Raw genomic sequence first — 21,103 nt, forward strand, 5'->3', positions numbered from 1 at the left:
GTATTAGTATAATGAAAGTTGGCTTTTATCAGTTTCGTGTTATTCGATTAATATCATCATTGTTGCATGCTAAGGGTAATAACAATAACTATTGAAGGAAGTAGTAATAAAGTTGTGATCTCATGAGTGTTTTAATATTGTTAATTCGAAGTGTTAATTAAGTGGTTAATTAAGTAGTTAATTATAGTTAATATTTAGTCAACAATTGTAAGTGTTAGTGTCTTAACATTGAGAAGTAATCATACATTGGTGAGTGAGTTTAATTGAACAATAATTAATCTGAGTCTCTGTGGGAACGAACTAGAAAATATTCTATATTACTTGCGAACGCGTATACTTGTGTGTATTATTAGCGCATGTTTCCGCCCTAACAAGTTTTTGGCGCCGCTGCCGGGGACTCGACGTATTTGTTTAGTTTATGTACTTACCATCATTGGTCGTTAGGACTCAATGATTAAGACGTATTTGTTACTTATTGTTTCTGTTTGTGTTTCAGGTACTTTAGCGAGCGTTTATGCAAACTCGTTCTCGTACTCGCAAGAGGACTTTGGATACAGCTGAGGAGACAGATGAAGTTCTTGATATTCCGGAGAAGATAGATTTTGAAGATTCGGATTCAGGAAGTGAGCAGAAAGAACCAGTAATCATGGGTGATCGTATTGTTCAGGCCGATCCAGCTCTTATGGACTTTTCTCGGCCTAAAATTGATGACATTCAATCAAGCATTCTTCATCCGGCTATTCAAGCTAACACCTTTGAAATCAAGCCGGGCACTATTCAGATGGTGCATAATTCTATTTCTTTTGGAGGTGCTGCGATTGAAGACCCCAATATGCACATAAGAAATTTTGTCGAGATCTGCAGTACTTTCAAGTATAATGCCGTGACTGATGAGGCTATCGAGTTGAGGCTTTTCCCATTCTCACTGAGGGACAAAGCTAAGGACTGGTTACATTCTGAACCAGCTGGGTCCATCACTACTTGGAAAGATCTTGCGCAAAAGTTTCTGGTGAAGTTTTATCCGATGGCAAAGACTGCTGCTATGAGGAGTGCTCTTACTCAGTTTGCGCAGCAACCTACAGAATCTATGTGCGAAGCTTGGGAACGCTACAAGGAAATGTTGAGAAAGTGTCCACATCATGGAATGCCCGATTGGATGGTGATCACTAGTTTCTATAATAGTTTGGGGGCCCAATCTAGGCCCCTGCTCGATGCAGCAGCTGGAGGCGCTTTGTGGGCCAAAAGCTATACTGAGGCTTATAATCCTATTGAGACTATGGCTGCAAATAAGCATCAAAACCCAACTCAGAGGATGATACCTGGGAAGGTAGCAGGTATTCTGGAAGTCGATGCAGCCACCGCTATTGCAGCGCAGCTCCAAGCGCTGTCTATGAAGGTCGATTCTCTAGCTACATATGGAGTTAATCAAATAGCTATGGTCTGTGAGCTTTGTGCAGGTTCTCATGCTACAGATCAGTGTTCTCTTGTCAATGAATCTGTTCAGTATGTGAACAATTATCAGCGACAACAACAGCCTGTGCCAGCTACTTATCATCCTAATAACAGAAATCATCCAAATTTCAGCTGGGATAATAATCAGAATGCTATTCAGCCGCCATATCAACAAGGTGTGAGTAAACAGTTTAATCCACCTGGATTCCAGCAACCACAGCAGTATGCTCAAAAGCAATCATATCCTCAACAGGGAAGTGCAGCTGCAGCTACTAGTGCTGATTTTGAGGAACTTAAGCTATTATGCAAGAGTCAGGCGGTTTCTATCAAGACCTTGGAAAATCAAATCGGTCAAATAGCCAATGCAGTGCTCAATCATCAACCTGGAACACTTCCCAGTGACACGGAAGTACCAGGCAGGAAGGAAGCTAAAGAGCAAGTCAAGGCTATTACCTTAAGGTCTGGAAAAGTTGCTGATGCTGAAAAGGCAAAAGAAGGAGAAGCTGAAGTTAGAGATGAAGAAGCTAAGCACAAGGAGAAAGCGGCGGAACCAAGGAAGACTACTGTTGAACACACTCTGCCTGAGGGTAATACAGGGGAAAAACAGCTCTATCCTCTACCACCTTTCCCTAAGAGATTGCAGCAACAAAAGCTGGATAAGCAGTTCGGTAAGTTTCTGGAGGTGTTCAAGAAACTTCACATCAATATACCTTTTGTTGAGGCTCTGGAGCAAATGCCTAGTTATGCGAAGTTTATGAAGAGTATTCTTTTAAGGAAGGTGAAACTGGATGACCTTGAGACCGTTGCTCTAACGGAAGAATGCAGCGCTGTTCTGCAGCAAAAGTTACCTCCAAAGCTTAAAGATCCAGGTAGCTTCACCATTCCTTGCACCATTGGCAAGTTGTCATTTGACAAGTGCCTTTATGATTTGGGAGCAAGCATCAATCTAATACCGTTTTCGATCTTTAAAAAGTTGGATTTGCCTGATCCAAAACCCACCTACATGTCTCTACAATTGGCTGGTCGTTCTATTACTTACCCAAGGGGCATAGTGGAGGATGTGCTAGTCAAGGTGGATAAGCTCTTCTTTCCTACAGACTTTGTTATTCTGGATTTTGAGGAAGATAAGAAGATTCCCATAATCTTGCAAAGACCTTTCTTGGCTACTGGTCGTACCTTGATAGATGTGCAGAAAGGTGAACTTACTATGCGGGTGCAGGATCAGGATGTGACCTTCAATGTATTCAAAGCAATGAAATTCCCTACAGAAGATGAGGAGTGCTTAAAAGTGGATGTGATTGATTCTGCGGTTACTTCAGAACTCGATCATATGCTAATGTATGATGCATTTGAAAAGGCCTTAGTGGGGGATTTTGACAATGATGAAGATGGCAACGAGCAATTACAATATCTGAATGCTTCTCCCTGGAGGCAAAAGCTGGACATGTCGTTTGAATCTCTTGGTACTTCTGACCTCAAGAATACTGAAGGAAAGCTCAAACCATCAATTGAGAAAGCACCTACCTTGGAGCTCAAACCATTACCTGAACACTTGAGGTATGCTTTTTAAGGTGATGCATCTATTTTACCTGTTATTATTGCATCTGACCTTTCAGGTAGTGAGGAAGACAAGCTCTTAAGGATTTTGAGAGAATTCAAATCGGCTATTGGATGGACCATAGAAGACATCAAAGGGATCAGCCCTTCATATTGTATGCATAAGATTCTGCTAGAGGAGGGTAGTAAGCCAACTATTGAGCAGCAGCGCAGACTTAATCCTATCATGAAGGAGGTGGTGAAGAAAGAAATTCTGAAATGGCTGGATGTAGGCATCATTTATCCTATTTCTGACAGTTCTTGGGCGAGCCCCGTACAATGTGTGCCTAAGAAAGGAGGTATCACTGTGGTAGCAAATGAGAAGAATGAGCTCATCCCCACTCGAACAGTTACAGGATGGAGATTATGCATAGATTACCGAAAGTTGAACAAAGCCACGAGGAAGGATCACTTCCCTCTTCCATTTATTGATCAGATGCTTGACAGGTTGGCTGGTCATGAGTATTATTGTCTTCTGGATGGCTACTCAGGGTATAATCATATTTGGATTGCACCAGAGGATCAGGAAAAGACTACCTTCACTTGTCCATTTGGCACGTTTACTTTTCGCAGAGTTTCGTTTGGGTTATGTGGCGCACCGGCCACTTTTCAGAGATGTATGATGGCTATATTCTCTAACATGATTGGGAATAATGTTGAGGTGTTCATGGACGACTTCTCCGTCTTCGGACATTCATATGATGAATGTTTGAATAATCTTCGTGTCGTGCTCAAAAGGTGTGTGGAAACTAATTTGGTGCTCAATTGGGAGAAATGTCAATTTATGGTGCGTGAAGGCATATTCTTGGGCATAAGGTCTCTAGCAAGGGTCTTGAGGTGGATAAAGCCAAGATGGGAGTCATTGAAAATCTTCCACCACCTATTTATGTGAAAGGAATCCGTAGTTTTCTTGGTCATGCGGGTTTTTATCGGTAGTTCATCAAGGTCTTTTCAAAGATATCTAAGCCGTTGTGCAACTTGCTTGAGAAAGATGTGCCTTTTAAATTTGATGATGAATGTTTGACGGCATTCGAGACGCTCAAAAAGAGTTTAATCACTGCACCAGTTATTACAGCACCGGATTGGACAGAGCCGTTTGAGATGATGTGTGATGCGAGTTATTATGCGGTAGGCGCAGTTCTTGGGCAGCGCAAAAATAATCTCTTTCATGTGGTCTACTATGCTAGTAAGACCTTAAATGGGGCCCAAATGAACTACACCACTACTGAGAAGGAGCTCTTGGCTATAGTCTTTGGTTTCGAGAAATTTTGATCTTATCTGCTTGGGACAAAAGTGACAGTATTCACTGATCATTCGGCCATTCGCTATTTGGTTTCCAAGAAGGATTCGAAGCCGAGACTCATTCGTTGGGTGCTCTTACTTCAGGAATTTGAGTTAGAGATCAAGGATCGAAAAGGTACTGAGAATTAAGTAGCTGACCATCTCTCGATATTGGAGAATCCCGAGTCTACTTCACAGGATAAGACATTGATCAACGAATCTTTTCCGGATGAGCAGTTGTTCGCAGTACAGGAGGAAGAGCCATGGTTTGAATATATTGTAAACTATCTTGTCAGCAATATAATGCCTCCTAATTTGACCTCAGCTCAAAAGAAGAAGTTTCTGCATGAGGTGAAGTGGTATATGTGGGATGAACCATATTTGTTTAGACAGGGAGCTGACCAGATCATCAGGAGATGTATCCCGTTCTGTGAGATGGAGGGGATATTACGAGACTACCACTCCACAGTTTATGGTGGACACTATGGTGGTGAGAATACGGCAGCTCGTATTCTGCAAGCAGGTTTTTTCTGGCCTACTTTGTTTAAGGATGCTCATCAGTTTGTTTTAAGGTGTGATCGTTGCCAAAGAGTGGGAAATTTGACGAGAGAGGATGAGATGCCGTTAAATGTGATGCTTGAAGTCGAGGTCTTTGATGTTTGGGGAATCGATTTTATGGGGCCTTTTGTCTCGTCCTGCAATAATCAGTACATCTTGCTGGCAGTCGATTTTATCTCAAAATGGGTAGAAGTCAAAGCTCTATCGACAAATGATGCAAAGGCAGTGTTGAATTTTCTTCATAAGCAGATTTTCACAAGGTTTGGAATGCCTCGGGTAATCATAAGTGATGAAGGGTCGCATTTCTGCAACCGTAAGTTCACTTCTATAATGCAGCGTTATAATGTGAATCATCGAGTCGCTACTACCTATCATCCGCAAACAAATGGTCAAGCGGAAGTGTCTAAAAGAGAGATCAAGCGCATTCTAGAGAAGGTTGTTTGTCCGTCAAGGAAGGATTGGTCTTTAAAGCTCGATGAAGCTGTTTGGGCTTACAGAACAGCATACAAAACTCCACTTGGTATGTCCCCGTTTCAACTGGTGTATGGTAAGGGATGTCATTTACCTGCGGAGCTTGAGCATAAGGCCTATTGGGCATTGAAAAAGTTGAACCTGGATTTAGATGCAGCTAGTAAGAAGAGAATGCTTCAGCTTAATGAACTTGATGAATTTTGACTTCAAGCGTACGAGAATAACAAAATGTACAAGGAAAAGGTGAAGAGGTGGCACGATAGGAAGCTACATCCTAAGTTATTCGTGTCGGGGCAACAAGTTCTCTTATTCAACTTTCGTCTCCGACTTTTTCCTGGGAAGTTGAAATCAAGGTGGTCTGGACCTTTTATTGTCAAAACTGTGTTTCCACATGGAGCGGTGGACATTTTTGAGAATGATCCGGACCAAGCATTCAAGGTTAATGGTCAGCGTTTGAAGCACTACTATGGGGACACGGCAAACCGAGAAGTGGTTAGTGCCATTTTATTGTCAACTTGAGGAAGGTACGCAAAGTCAAGCTAATGACGAAAAAGAAGCGCTGCGTGGGAGGCAACCCATGATTTGTTGTTACAGGAACCCTTAGAAGTTAATAACCTATCCAAAACCACAAAAAAACCAGAAAAACCGGGCTCGAAAAAAAAAATTCCAGAGACCCCCTGAGCGCCCGCTCAGCTCTGCTGAGCGCCCGCTCAGGGGTCGACTGTGAGAATTTTTTTTAAGTTCATAAAAAATCCAAAAAAATCAGAAAATCAAAAAAATAAATTACAACCCCATTACCCACGATTTCTTTTCCCATTACCCCATGATTTTATCCCTCAAACCCACTCATAATCTAATTTTAACCTAATCCATACCCTATATATACATACACCTATCCCATACATCTCCCACACACTTTCTACACTCAAACTCTCTCCCAAACACAAAAACACTATTCTTAAGCACTTTTATTCAGATTCAATGGCACCCAAGAGAGCAAGGACTATTGATAGCAGCAGCACAATCCCTACTGCTGATTCATCGAGGGGTACTGCAGCGAGGCCTCGGTTGAAAGACAGAGTTGCGGAGGAAGAGTACACTAGGCTTTTGGGGAAGCCGATTCTGAAGGAGAGGGGGTTTTTACCATCGGGGAGGGATGGTGAGTTGCTACCTATGATTGCAGAGAAGGGGTGGATAGCTTTCTGTGAGTCGCCTGAAGCAGTGCCGATGAGCGTGGTTCGCGAGTTCTATGCGAACGCGAAGGCCGAGAAGAATGGGTTTTCTGTGGTCCGAGGGCTGACGGTTGATTATCACCCAGCGGCGATTCGCCATATGATTGGCCAGTGAGAGAGGAAGCCCGAGGAGGAGAACTGGAATGAGAAGACTGCTGAGGCTTTCGATTTGGATTTGATTTGTGCTACTCTCTATAGGCCGGGCACAGTTTGGACCTTCATGACTGGAACTAATGAGTATCGTCACTTCCCGACGATCGCTATGAACAGGTATGCCCGTGCATAGAATGTGTTTATTTGTGCTAATATTCTGCCTTCTTCACATGCACATGAGGTCACAGTTGAGAGAGCGCAGTTGTTGTGGGAATTTTGAATGAGGAGTACTATGTGGACCTTGGTGAATTTATCTACCAAGGAATTCTGAAGTTTTTTAGGGGAGCTAAGCACATGAACATCCCTTATGCATCCACGGTCACGAAGCTTTACCGAGCAGTGGGAGTGAACTGGTCGTCTCATGAGCAGTTGCAGTTTTCGGCCGCTCTGATTGATTCTGGGACTCTGAATGGGATGCAGGAGTGGACCGGTGGTGAGCCCGAGGAGCATGGGCTGGGTTATCGTCTTCCAGGAGGGCGTCCAGCACGAGGTGCTATTATGGCTAGGCCTAGGCGTGATGAGGCTGGTTCTTCGAGAGCTCAGGAGGGTGCTGGGATGGCTGATGCCTAGTATAGGAGGCTGTCACGGCGGATGGATGCCATGTACGAGACACAGAGCAGGTTTGCTCAGGAGCTCACCCTTGCGTTAGGGACTGCTTTTCGGGGCCTTGGAGCTGACATCCAGTGGCCAGTTTTTGGTGAGGACTCTGCATACCCGCCGCCTGATACTCCACCCACTGAGGGTGATGATGATGATGACTCCGAGTAGGTATACCCTGTGTTCCTTTCTACTACCTTCACTGGGGACAGTAAAGATTTTAAGTTTGGGGGTGGTAGTTAAGGAATATTTTGTGTGTGTGTCATATAGCTGCATATTCATGATAGTTTAGTTCATATAGTTGCATAATTTTTTCCATATAGTTTTTTTTTATTTTATTTTATAGCTTTATTTGTTTATCATATCATATAGCTTATGCATATGCCATGATCCCTTTTGCGATGATTTACTGACCGATTTGTGATGTTGATGCGAGTGTAGTGATGGCGTTAAAGTAATGTTGAGTCATGTAGGTTGATATGCATGTTAAAAATACTTGTATTTTCACTAAGTCTTAGAGAATGCTTAAGGACTAGATTGTTGTTATGATCTGATTGTTTTCGAGGTTAATCTATTTATTATGCTTAGAATTTGATAATAGGTTCTTAGTGATAAAGGCATGAAAGAGAAAAAAAATGGAGTAAAAAATGGAATTTGTTGCTAGTTGTGGCTAGGCGTCAATTGGCTAGTAGCCGGCTCGCATGTTATGCGAGTATTCTAGGGTTGAGCAAGATGGAGCGAAACACACTTGCTCAGAAATTTTGAAAAAAAAAAGAAGAAAAAGAAAAAAAAACAACAGAAAAAGAAAAAATAAGAAAGTATGTGTTTATGCATAATTGATCGCGAGTGGGCTCTTTGGTATTCGAGTTATTAAGTTCTTAGGGGACTTTGTGCCTAGTGACCTAAGGCTTTTAGAGTCTGGGATCCGCTAACCTAACGCTCGCTACATGCATAACATTGTATAAGTCTTTTGTGGACCTCACTCATTGTAAGGTCAAATAAGCATTATTGTTGTGAATAAAAAGCATGATTCCGTAATAAGCTCCATGATTCTCGTAGTGTTATAAGTCACTTTGTGCCTAGAATTTTTATTCTTTGTATAATCATGTGATTGCCTTGATGATAGTTGAGTCATAATAATTGGTCTAGTTCTGAAGCATATCTGTTAAGCACCTGCACACACCATGTTTCTGGCTGTATGTTCGTTTGCATGATTTGATTGATCTTTAGTCGCCTAATTGCATTTGTTGAGATGTTGTAAGTTGGTTGGATTGGTCGTAGTAAGGGGGATCGCTGCATTTCATATAGATTGCATTCATGCATGTTTTTATTTGTTTTTGAGTCTGTGACGCTTGAGGACAAACATCGATTTAAGTTTGGGGTGTGATAAGTGGCATTTTATACCACTTAGAACGTCTTAAAATAGCTTAAATTGGTGTCTTGAAATCAAGTATTATGTGTATTTGATGTATTTTTCTAGTATTTGTGCATTTCAGGGTATTGGTTGCATTTCGGAGGAGTAATCATCAAGAATAAGCCTTGGCATGTGTTCAGCATTGCGAGAGGAAAGAAAGGGGCATATTACAGCGAAGAAACGGAGCAAACTCAGGAATTTTCCAGTAGCGTCCTGAGCGCCCGCTCAGCTATGCTGAGCGGCCGCGCAGGGTCGGGAAAAAAGATAAATTGTTTAAGAATTCTACTTCTGTTTGGCTTCCAATTTCTATGTAATCTGAGTTTTATGGGACTATTATATAAGTAGATTTGGAGACGTTTTCACAAGGTTGGATCGTGGTATTAAGCAAGGAGAGAAGGAGACAAGGAAGAAGACCATTTTAGCACACCGCAACGAAGAGGAAGCATATTTTCTTGTGATTCTTTATTTCGTTGTAAAGTTGGATGCTAGTTTTCTTGCTTTTAAACCTAATTACTCTTGTGACGTACTCTGGTTTAATATAATTAGTTTAGTTATTATTCTCTTGTGTTTCTTTATCATGTTTTCATATGAACCCATGATGACGATAAGTGCTATCATGGGCTAATCATGATCATGGGGTCATAATGGATTTACTATGGAATTCTTTAGTTAATTATTTAATACCTTAGTGTGTGATGATTGTATGATATCTAGTATTGGTTGTGCGTATTCGTCTTATGTTTGTCGCGAACATATAGGATAGGGTGTTAATCTCTTGTGAAGCGACGGTGGATCTCGAGATTTAGAACTTGCCATGCTAGCATAGGTTCATGTATGAGGTGCATGATTAGTGGGTAACTCTAACCGTTTTATTCGCCCTGTGTAATCAAAAGGAATAACTTGTGCTTAAATCATTATGTTGTCAATTTCTGTAGACATATAGGAACTCTACGTAATTGATGCCTATTTAACTTCTATCTTAATTGTGGATGCTTGGTAGAATGGTATTAGTACAATGAAAGTTGGCTTTTATCAGTTTCGTGTTATTTGATTAATATCATCACTGTTGCATGCTAAGGGTAATAACAATAACTATTGAAGGAAGTAGTAATGAAGTTGTGATCTCATGAGTGTTTTAATATTGTTAATTCGAAGTGTTAATTAAGTGGTTAATTAAGTAGTTAATTGTAGTTAATATTTAGTCAACAATTCTAAGTGTTAGTGTCTTAACATTGAGAAGTAATCATACATTGGTGAGTGAGTTTAATTGAACAATAATTAGTCTGAGTCTCTGTGGGAACGAACTAGAATGTATTCTATATTACTTGCGAACGCGTATATTTGCGTGTATTATTAGCGCGTGTTTCCGCCCTAACAATCAACCATTAAAAATCAAGAAATAAAGAAAAGTTACTATTCATACTATTCATTATCACTTTTCTTGAATTCATTTCACCCATCAACCTTAATAGAATGAGCTCAAAAATTTATCTTACCTTAGTTTAGGATGTATGAATCTTGGAATTAATGGTGTAATTTTTCCATGGCTAGAAGTGGGTGTTTGAGTTTTGATTTCCTTGTGTGTTCTTGATGAAGCCGAATGGAAGGAAATGGGGAGAGAGAGAGAGAGAGAAAGTTTTTTGCTTCTTGGAATGCTTCTCTTGGAAGATTTGGTGAGATATGATTTAGTATATATCCTAGTACTACTAAATCCTTGAATATCTTGGCAAGCATCCTAGGTTTGCAAGCTAATCTACTTAGTTTAGATTCTAGGTTTACTATTACTAACCTTTAGGTTATCATTATATCTAGTCTAGGTTACTATTTGGTTACTTAACCATGGTTAGTTTTTTACCATAGTTAGATAGTTTAGTTATCTTGGTTTGATACGTTTATTTATTCATTTGCGCGTTCGCTCGATCGCTTATTCGTTTTCGTAATAAATTCTCGTAAACGGTTCGCGGGGTAAATCATTTCTTATACGTTCTTTATGTTTTGAAGTATCGTACTTGGATTTGAATTTGTAGGGTTTTAAATTTATAATTATATTATGATTCCCGTAATACTTGATGGTTCGTAGATACGGTCATTTTTCAAAGTTCGTTTTCTTCGAAAACTGATAGCGTTTACATACACTCATCTAGTACGTATAATCATGTTATCGACTCAGAAACTCAATTTCTCATGCACAACATAGTGTGGGCTAAAAAGTTTTTCCCGTTTGTCAGGGATACTATTCATTAAGTGTTTTACAAGGTCTCAAAAATTCAAGTTATTAAAATCTTCCCCTCTAAAAAGAATTTCGTCCCGGAATCAATTACAAAACAGGCGGGGATATCTACTCTTCATCGCGTCTTCTAGTTCCCAAGTTGACTCTTCAACATTCTGATTTCTCCACAAGATTCTGACCAGCTTCACAGTCGTGTTCCTCAACACTTGCTCTTTCTGGTCTATTACCCTTACTGGTTGCTGAACGTAGGTCAGGTCTAATTGTAAGTCTACCTACTCATACTCTATCATATGTCGCGCATCGGCATGGTATTACCTTTGTATTGACACATGGAACACGTTGTGCACTTGTAACATCCAGGAAATATCGTGTAATTATTTGTATCAATATATGAGTATTATGTGAATATTATATGAATTTTTGGTGAATTATCTGATGATTGATAATAATATTTGGATGTTTGTATATAATAAAATGTGAGTATGTTAATTTTAATATGTCTAGAATAAAATATAGATAATTAAGGTATTTTTCCGGTAATTTATGGAGTGTTATATGATTTTATAATAATTTATGAATTTATTAATTATTTTCTGAGTAATTATAAAATTATTTTATAACGCCGGGAATCGTCCGACTTTCAACCGTTTTTATATTTTTACAACCCGAAACTCTTTCAAAAACTCCTTCCTAACCTAATCTGGTACTTCCGGACATTTTCCGTGTTTTGACTTTTTCGATCCGGATTACGGTTTGACCTGTGTGCGGCCCGGCGCAAAATTTTCGATACGATAATCATTTCGGTGAATCAACAAAACCTGTATTCTCGAAAGACGGGATATTATTACATTATTTCTGTATAAAGTGTTTTATAAAAAGCCCGGTTGGGATACTTATCCAAAACTGATATCAAATCAGATCGTTATTGCAGTTACTTAGTGGCTAAGCAACTAATTTACGATCCAAAACGATACAGAATGAACCAATATTCCATAAATATAAATAGCATATTTCTTATTTCATTTTATTCGTTTATTCATTAACAACCAGTAAAAATACAGTAAATACAGAGAAAAACCTTAAAAACCGATACGTTCTTTAAAATCAAACGCACAAACGAAGGTGTTACCGAACTTCGATTCAAGCGTGCGATATATCAAAACGAAGCTCTCGAAAAATACTTTCTGAATCAATCAACCATTTTAGTGCAGAAATCAAGGTAATTTTCTTATTTATTTATTTTCGAATTATTTGATGATTAAATTATGAAAATTTGTTCTTGATGTCGTTGATATTATTTGATGATTCCATCGTGTAGATAATATTTTTCTGGTCAATTTGATATATTATATGTCAAGAACTGAGTTCAATAACATATAGAAATTGAGGTTTGATTTTTCTGAAAATTAAAAATTAGGGTTCTTGGTGTTCTTGAGTCGAAATTTGGAGATTTTTGATTCGTGAATTGTTTGTTGATTTGGATGTATGGGTAAGCTTAGGCATTGAATTTATAATCGATTGATGTATATAATTGAGTATTATAACCCCTGGGAGTGATAGATCGAGTTCTTAGTTTTGTCGAATCTTTGTTTCGATTTTCTGGGTTGCACAACAATTGTCTGTCAATTTGATAAACGTTATTAGATTTCAGAAGATTCCAGCTTTAGTTTCATATATAAATCGTTGTAGTTAGTTATCGATTCGCAACAGCCGGATAATCACCGGTTCTTAATCGGGGTTCCCCGGGAAATCGTCGGAATCGACGTACATGTCGATGTTTCTGGTGGTTACGGCATCCTGAGTGTTTTATGGATATGTATTGTCGATATGCAACAAGAAAACGGGGAGAAAGTGTAATAACCCCAATTTTTGGAGATTTTTGAAACCCGGATGAATAGTAACTTTTGCTGACAATGCTGATTAAGAAAAATTATCAGACCACGATATATAGGAGTACTGTTATGGAAATTCTAAGATCGTATTAGTATTCCATAAAGAAAATAAGTGTATGTAAAAGCTGTCGGATTTTAAAAACGAGCACTTTTATTTTTCCCCGAGATTTCCACCAGACATTAAGGGATTTAAGGAATTAATATTAAGATGAAGGATTTTAAATTCAAGGATTATAAATGAGAATTAATTTAGGTATTAAAAATACAAAGAAGATTTTATCAATAAAACCATTAAGGTATTTAACCAAACGATCAACGAGATTGAGTGATAAACGGACAAAGTAATGAATAACGACTCTTGTAAATACCTTTGCAAGTGGCAAGGCAAGTGGATGGTTGATCAAACAAGAAACCAAGTGATAGTTAGGAAGGAATGGCTAGTTAATTATATAGTTAACTAGGGATGATCTCATCTCACCATAAATCACCAACACATGGCAAATGGTGAGATCATCTTCCACTAACTCATTTGTTTATTATTAACCTAGCAAAATATCAAGACAACCCATCATTATCCACCACATTATTCCACCAACACAAGAAAGCAAAAGCATTTCCTCCCCCATTTCCATTGCTCTCGGCCAAAACAGAACCAGCACACTAAAACTGCTGTATCTCCTTCATTTCTCACTCAAATATTGTGTTCTATAGCTCGTTGGAAAGGTATTGAGATGGCCTACAACTCTTGTTCAAAAGTCTCGTCCAAATAATCATGCTAAGACCCTCATTTTTACAGTTCTTTAAATAGGACTTTTAGAAACTTCAAAGCCTAACTTTGTGTTCTTGATTTCTTTGGAAAGATCAAGCTTGTAGGAGGCTCCCTAAGGCTTCCTAGCAACTTAACACCTCCCAAGGAAGGTATAAACTTCAAACCCTAGCCTTTACTTTATTTGTTAGTAAGTTTAATGGTTGGTTTTGTGAAATGAGAAGCATGGATTGTGATTATTAGTAGTTTGGTTTGATTTGGAAGTGTTTTGGTAATTGAAGCTTGATTATAGTTCATAGGTCTTGATTGTGGTTGTTTGAGTTGAAAACCTTGGAGATTATGGACTGATGTGGTATGGTTTAGGTGAAGTTTTGTTGTATTCATAGTTATGAGTTGGTTGGTGGTTAATTGGAGTAGTTTAAACATTGGTAATCGCGTAAACATAGCCGTCGTAATGTCCGATTTACTTTAGACTGCTTTTGTTCATAACATTTGGACCCGAGAACTCCCTGCTAGATTATGACCATTGCTATGTTTAGATAGTTCATGTTACGAGCTTCGTTTTGATATGTAGTTCGTTTGATTCCGATGTACGGTTTAGGAGAAACGACCGTTTTAAGTAACGGCGTTTCACGAACGAAACTTTTCCCCTCACCTTACTTTGAAACATAGGTTAAAGACCAAAAAGGGTTAATTAGTATATGAAACAATTATGGTAAGAGTGTTAGGCAGTTGGTAAGACACTCGCGAAGGAATCGCCTTAAAACTTGTAATAGTTAAATTATAAAAAATGGTGGAGCCGAGGGTACTCGAGTGACTTAAGAGAATCAGTAAGCGCAAAGCGAGCGTTAGAGTCTAAGGTAGTTAGAGTATAGATTTACAAGTGACTTTGGTTTAATTCCAACTTACTTGTTGTTTATAGGTTACCAGACTCGTCCCGAGCCTTTTATCACCCCCAGTCGCTCAGGCAAGTTTTCTACCCGTTATACTGTTGTTGTGATGTATATGTGTATATGCATGATCTTGTGATAAATGCATATTTGTTATTAGCAAATTCTTGCGATATATTGTAGCATGTGATATGGTATATATGCATGCCTGTTTCGTATTCTTGATTTATATATCTGTTGGTTCAAATGCTTATTCGTTGCATAATACCTATGCTAGAGATAAGCGGTATTTGCGTATACCCTTAGTATAGGGGATCAAAATGTGAACTTTTTCTAAAACCGGGAGGCGAGACTCCCGAGTATAATATATATTTATATATATATATATATATATATTGATATAGTTTTTAAAACTATTAATCGATTAAGGTTTATTCGATAACTTTATTTTATTTAATGAATATTATTACGAATATTCATTCGAGGGCTTATGACTCCTTTATTTTATTTAATGAATATTATTACGAATATTCATTCGAGGGCTTATGACTCCTTTATTTTATTTAATGAATATTATTACGAATATTCATTCGAGGGCTTATGACTTCTTTATTTTATTATTTTGAATATTCATTCGAGGGCTTATGACTTCTTTATTTTATTAAATGAATATTATTTTGAATATTCATTCGAGGACTTATGACTCCTTTTATTTTATTATTTGAATATTATTTGAATATTCATTCGAGTGCTTATGACTCCTTTATATTATTTATTGAATATTATTTGAATATTCATTCGAGGGCTTATGACTCAGTTTATATTATTTAATGAATATTATTTGAATATTCATTTGAGGATCTATGACTCCGATTATTTGCTGAGATATATTCTTTATTTTATTAAAGAATAAGGTGTCGATAATCAAACTTATCTTTGATTATTCAAATAAAGATAGTACTTTCGTATAAGTATATCTTTGGTTATTTAATACTCATTTCAAGTATAAGTTTTAAAACTTCTACTTCAATTATTTTTATAAAGATTATTCTTTATGGGAATATTATTTAAATAATAATATTCAGATATTTTCTAATATATTGGGACTGATTTATTTCATTAAATCAGCATTACTCCAAACACTCTTTAAAGTGTTTTCGAGTCTTCAAAATGATTTTTAAAAGTTAGAGCGGATCCCAAAACTCATTTTTATATTTAAGATCTTCCTTTTAAAGGGGATTTAAATACTCGTTCAAAACTTGAGGGATCCGGCTCAGTGGTGTATTTTACATTCGCAACGAGGTTGCTGTTTTGAGAAAATATCTTGATTACTTGCCCATCGTTCGGGAAGTAAGTTCATCTATTTGAGTCGGCATAAGCAACATGGGCTCAGTGGGCGTCCATGAAAGTGTAAGTGGCTCAGTGGGAGTCCATCAAATGCGTAAGTGGCTGGGTGGCAGTCCAGCATAAGGTCCTATTACGGCCAGGGTGATGACCGGTGGGGAATTCGTCCATCTACTAGTAGAAAAGGTTACTTATTGGTATCTTTGCCTGATCAGCAAGATATCAGGTTTATGCCAAGGTTTTCTCCTTTCCAAATTCATTGGATATTGCAACTCTGTTTATAATTTTCATAACAGAGGTTTTCAAGGAGTGTATGAAATGTATATATATAGGTGTATATATATATCGGGATTTAATGAAGTATCTCATAACTTCATTATTTATAATGATATTCAAAGATTGAATCCATTCAAATCTTATCTTGTAGTCTCATCTATGTGATGAACTTTTGAACTGATTATAACTTGAACGGTGGTAGTTCAAGTAATAATTGGAAAAGATATAAGTATATTGGGGCATCTTGTAACTTCATACTTTCAACTTATATCTAGTTAATGATTATCTTATGCATATCAAAGATTTTCAGAAAAACGTTGAGACAAGGGTAGATATATGAGATCACCTTGCAACGATATTTTTATACAGTTATAAACTGGAACTCTGTGTATATTATGCATGGAAGAGGACTTCCAAGATTTTGAAAAGTATATATGTATATATACTGAATATTTTGCGACTTCATCGCATTAAGATATCAAACTTGGTTCATTTCTTTTGACCAAGACTTTCATGAGTACTATGAGAAGGCTCATATATTGTTAATCATTATACATATTATTTTGGTGGGCTTGCTGCTCACCCTTGCTTTCTTCTTTCATCACACAACAACAGATAGAAAAGATGAACGGGACCAAGCTCCCGATTCGCAAGCGGTTAGAAAACGTTATACAGTCTTCTGAAAGCGTTGATGCCGCCGTAGCTGAGGTAGGAGCTACCAATAGGCTAGGTTTTCAACTATTGATGAACCAGACTTATGTATAATATGAATTGTAATAATGGCAAGGAATATGTAAATTTATTCAGAACCTTTTTAAGGTGTAATGGTTTATAATTGTGGAATATAAGGACTTGTGTTATTTTTGAGTGTTCATCTCTGAGACTATAACGTGTGGTGTGTGTGTTTATTGTGGGGTCACAGTACAGAGTAGTTGATTATTTATTAAGATTGGGTGTTATTAAGGGAAATGGAACTCGTGACAACCCGGATCCCCGACCCCGGATTTGGGGGTGCTACAGAAGTGGTATCAGAGCTAAGTGTTATAAACCTCAGAGATGATGTGACGTTAAGATAATAAGTTCACTAAGATAATAAGAACTCTTGCCAAGTCCCTAGTCGGGCTACCTAACGTAGTACTGATAGTTAAAACCCTTATGGGAACCCTTATAAATATCGTGATAGAAGCGTAGTTCGTTATCGTATATGGTAGCGGGACTCCGAACCCTGAGGTTGAGGAGCAACAACGCGATGATGTTTTATTTCTTATTGGAGATCAGATTATGGATCCGATAGAGCGTCCTAATGCGGGATCGGATGATGTTCATGTTGAGGATGTTGTCCTAGAAGGGATAGTTGCTGAGGAGGATCCCATGGAGGATCCTGACAAGAATGAATAAAGGACCACTGATGAATTGATGACCATGGTTAAGTCGACTACCAGAGGTAGAATTGGTCGGTCACTATCGGAGGTTCGTTCAAGTTTGTAAAGATAGTAGCCCCCTTTAACGCGGCTTACTCGTAAGACTGAGAAGTTTGAATGGACAGAGAAATACGAGAACAACTTTCAAGAACTGAAGCAAAGATTGGTGACGACCCCTCTGATGGCGTTCCCGGATGGAAAAGGAGATTTTGTGATGTGTAGTGACGCTTCGCATAAGGAATTAGGGTGCTACTTATACAGCACAACAAGGTAATCGCGTACGCATCAAGACAATTAAGGGAATATAAAATTCGATATCCCCACCCATGAGCTTGGGCTCGTGGCAATAGTTTTGCCCTAAATATTGGAGGCACTACTTGTATGGAGAGAAGTACGAGATTTACACAAGCCATAAGTGCTCTAGTGCATTTTCACGCAGAAAGAGCTCAACATGCGCCAAATGAGGTGGTTAGAGATAATCAAGGATTACGATTATGAGATTCTTTATCATTCGGGGAAAGCCAATGTGGTGGCTGATACCCTTAGTAAAAAGGAGAGACTCAAGATGATAATGTCTTTGAGAGAGTTTATAAGAGATTTTGAGAAAATGGAAATAGAAGTGAAAGTAACCGGAGCCGGTACCGAAAAGCTGTTTGAGATTGCAAGACAGACCGAATTATTAGAAAAGAACATATTGTGCCAGAAAAAGTGATGAATGAAGGCAGAGAGCCAACAAATAGATATGAGATTAATACCGAGAAAGATGATAAGGGAATAATGAGGTATTCCTATAGAATTTGGGTTCCAAATGTTTAAGAGCTTAAAGATGAGATCCTAGATGAAAGTCATAGTTCAAGGAATAAGATTTAGGGCAAACCCTGAATGTGATAGTCAGGGAGGACGCCATCAAGATAGAAGGAACCCATAACATAATGAAGTGGAAAATGAGGATTTTAACGTATAAGATAACCTCAAGTATGGGAGAAGGATGAAACATTTCATACTGAGAAAATAGAAGTCGAGCAAGATAAGGAGACCCGAGACGGTACTCCTATATGGAAATTCATGGACCTGTCTAAACAGAACTTATACTTTTATTCCCAACTACCACCTTAAGGAAACAATGCGGTAGGAAATCCTTTCATGACCTTTAAGTCGCTAAGCTCTCAGAGTTCCAAGGAACAGTTTGACCCAGTCGAGGCAAGAGCCTGGATAAAGGAAATATAGGAATTATTTGAGATTCTAAATGATTGACGAAGCACAAAAGACTGTTTTTGTCACTTACCCCCGTAAGAGAGAGGCCATCCATTGGTGAAAGGCCAAGAAAGGCACGGAGCCGGAGGTTATAATAAACTGATTAAAGTTCAGACAATTGTTTTCGGGAAAGTACTTCCCAAGGTTATGGAGGTAGTGTAAAAGCTTTAGAGCCAGAACAAAAGCGGACGAGTATGATGAATTATGAATCTAAGTTGTAAAAGTTGTCAAGATTCGTTCTGAGGACACGAATCCAGAATGACGGGATGTTTGAAATCAATGCTTATGTTGTGTTGGTTCATGTAATGGTTGTAATGGAAACGAAAATAAAAGACTGAAAAGGGAAGGAGTATAAAGGGATATAAAGGAAATAGAGTTGAGAAGTGATAAGGGAGTTGGGTATGGGAAACCCTAAGAAACCCTTGCAATAAATATAGAGAAGTGTGTCATCATCAGCGTGATGGTGACTGATCATGAGATAAATTCAAGGTTTGAAGGCGTAAGCGATATGTAAAGTTAATTCCCTTGAAGTTGACAGTATTCGATGAAAATTTGAGATAGATCGATTGATTAATAAGGAAACACGGATGGACTGAGGAGACAAGAAAGTAAGAAATTAGGAAAATTGGATGAAGGAAGTGACCTTCAAGAATGTGAAGTGTAAGACCGGGGGCATGATACCCAGAAAGGGAGACGCCAGGTATGAAAGATATCCCAACATTGAGATGACTGTTGAGATAAATAAAAGAGGTAAATAAGTAGTTAGAACTAAAAGGTTGACGTTGAACACGACAAACATCTTCTAGAACATCCCTGTTATCATTACTGAATCAGGCAAGAAAAGCGGATAACCGTTCTTATCTTTTAGAGGCCATATTGATTGACCTCATTTTGAATACAGATGTTATTGTGAAATTAGGCATATACTATCGAGGTGGGAATGATTGAATAAGATACCCTTATCAGGGATATATGACTTGATTTATCCATGGAAGGATGCATGTACCTTTTAAAGGTGGAATTAAGGATAGAACATCGGTAACTTAAAATGAATCCTCGGGGAATGCATAAAGGTTGGAATTTCACCCTTAATAGGGATAGTGTGAGTTTTAACAGTATGAATTGGAAAGGATTAAGGTAATAACAACCTTTAAGAATCAGTGGAAAAATTTTTCAGAAGTATATAGACAATGATTCTGGTATTAATAAATGGTATCTTGATATGCCCTGTATCTAGGGAATACAGGAGGAACGATTCAAGGATAATCTTAGAGGTTTTACAAGGAGAAAGGTAATATTCAAAATTCTCAAAAATAGAAATGTTGATAAAGGAAATATGACGTAATTATAACGATGTCAAGTGGGGCACGTGTTAAACCACGAGAAGGTATGGATCGAACCAGTAATGGTCGAAGTTGTTCAGGGCAATTAGGACTTAAGATAAAAAGATGTTCTAATTATGATTGAGAGTCAGTCGTGACAGTGATTAACCTCTAAAGATTGAGGCAATAACTTATGGAAAAATGGTAATATTTTTTTTTACTCATCAGATTTTAAGGAAAACATCTTCATATAAGCTGTGATTGAAATAAGGTAGAAAATTTATTTGGAGGTGGTTAAAATGACATTGACTGTAAGGAAATTTTACTATCAGGAAAGGCCAAAGAGGTGGCCGACACTTTAAAGGTAAGAGGATAATTATAGGCGTTTGTGCCAAAGGAATACAGTGATGATGGTTAAAGCTATGCAGGTTGTATTATGGTTTGGAAGATTGACATTCCTTCTGATGACTGTGCAATACCCAACCGTAATAGTAGTTGGTAAAGGTTTAATTTGTTTAATCGCCATGAGCGGGCTATCTATCTCAGAAGGTACTATCTTGAGAATAATCCAGGACAATATTTCAAAAAGGACTAGACGAACCTTTGAGTTAAGTCTTCTATCGAAGGCATATGATTAAGAATGGTATTAACCTGCTATCGTTGCTTTGATTGAAACTCTTCTGCAATTTTATCTGCTTCATGTCATGTATGTATGGCAGGATAAGGAGTGTTCTTTATGAATCATGAATGGTGATTATGTTACCTCCTTAGAAGGATTTGATACGACATGTATGGACTCTGTATGGTTAGATATTAAGATTTCATGGAAAGTGAATGACGACAGTAGGTCAGTGGTGGACCATAGTAATGCAGCAATGATTCTGCGAGTAATGAGCTGATTACAACCATGAGAGTTGTATTGGAATGGATGTTGAGATTGAGTACCACTAATCG

At 38.1% G+C, this 21,103-nt stretch overlaps 1 non-coding gene across 1 annotated transcript; it reads right to left on the minus strand.

The window, feature by feature from the left end:
* Window positions 1–1,039: 1,039 nt before the first annotated feature.
* On the minus strand, window positions 1,040–1,146 carry LOC141681476 (small nucleolar RNA R71). The gene has a single exon (XR_012558907.1). It is a non-coding gene; the product is annotated as a small nucleolar RNA R71 (small nucleolar RNA).
* Window positions 1,147–21,103: the final 19,957 nt, after the last annotated feature.

Source organism: Apium graveolens, chromosome 8 (genome assembly GCF_009905375.1).
Source record: "Apium graveolens cultivar Ventura chromosome 8, ASM990537v1, whole genome shotgun sequence".
Taxonomy (NCBI): domain Eukaryota; kingdom Viridiplantae; phylum Streptophyta; class Magnoliopsida; order Apiales; family Apiaceae; genus Apium; species Apium graveolens.